The sequence below is a fragment of the Pseudomyrmex gracilis genome, unplaced genomic scaffold (genome assembly GCF_002006095.1).
Source record: "Pseudomyrmex gracilis isolate BER0280 unplaced genomic scaffold, ASM200609v1 scaffold_2188, whole genome shotgun sequence".
NCBI classification, from domain to species: Eukaryota; Metazoa; Arthropoda; class Insecta; order Hymenoptera; family Formicidae; genus Pseudomyrmex; species Pseudomyrmex gracilis.
In genome coordinates this window covers 1-1,518 of record NW_018022772.1, presented here as the reverse complement: position 1 = coordinate 1,518, position 1,518 = coordinate 1, and positions in this window count along the sequence as shown.

The following is a 1,518-nucleotide window of genomic DNA, read 5'->3' as shown; positions in this document are numbered from 1 at the left end:
TAAATATTTGATATAAATTATTGAAGTCACTTTTAATACAGAGTTACTCTTTTCAATGTTCACGATAGTTATATGATAACATATGTCTGTCGGTATTATTGGTAACCGCGTCAGTATGTATCATCGGTAACTGTGCCGATATATAGATTAAATCTCGGGCCGCTGGCGCGTGACAGTAGAAGGCGGCCGGAGGAGAACTACTTCTCTTCACGGCGCACGATATGGTGCTCCGCACTGTACATTGTTGAGAGTGATACATATCATAAAAACACGGAAAACGGTGAAATTTTCTGCAATTTGAACATTGTATAAACAACGCCATGCCACATTAACATTTATTTTTCCGAATGTCTGGTGGAAAACAAATTTGATTTGCGCTTCAAAAGTGACTTCGGAAAGACCTGTATTTTCTACTGTAAATCAGATTTGTTTTCCACCAAACATTTGGAAAAATAAATGTTTATGTGGCATGGCGTCGTTTATACAATGTTTCAATTGCAGAAAATTTCACTGTTTTCCGTGTTTTTATGATATGTATCAATAATGTACGTCAAATAACTCAAATACTGAATAAAAAACTTTCTGTAACAGTAACATTTGCAATAAGATTGTAATTTGTCTTGTTCCTCTCCGATATATTCAAAACTTTATATTATATATTTCTTACATATAATTTTAAATACACATTAAATAAAACATATAATTTTAAATACACATTAAATAAAATGCAAAAACATAAAAAAAAAAGTTATTGATTGCAGGATTCAAACCCGCATGCCTCGAGTTACGATACAAGCACCTAACTCACTGAGCTACTCAAAGCCGCTTGCAAATTAAACGGAACTACTTTTCCGGTGCACTTAAGAAAGCTGTGTTTTTTCAAATTTAAAAACTTGAAAACTAAGGCCCATTGGAACAAACGGCCAAACACGGAACTTTTTGACCTATAGAACCACTAAAAAAATTGGCATCAAATTTTACGATAACTACTTCTGGTGCTCTTCTTGCCAGTTTATCTCGAAAATTATTAAAAATATTAAACAATGTTTTATAGAAAGTTTTCATAGAAAAATATTCTCTATTTATCAATATTAATAGAATTACATAAAGTAAATTAAAAAAAAAAAATGTATTAAAAATTTATAAAAACAAATTTTTTAAATAATTCTATTAATGTAGGTAAATAGAAGCGTTTATACCATAAAACTTGTGTATACAACACGATATCTCTAATAATTTTCAAAATATATCGAAAAAAGTGAAACACTCCTCATGTGTAAAGTGGCTTTGCGCTTTATACATGAGGAGTGTTTCACTTCTTAAAATCAATTTTTGGCCGCTACTGAAAATTTCTACGATCATGTAGTTATCTTTGACTATATAAGTATGGACTGCTAGTTCCCCCCACTTTTCCCATTTAAGCAATGTATAAGCAGCGTAGGTAACATAGATAAGAAATAGGCACCGCCTTTGGGCCAAAAAGCGGGAAATTCAAATATAGTTCGAGAAAGTAAGTAA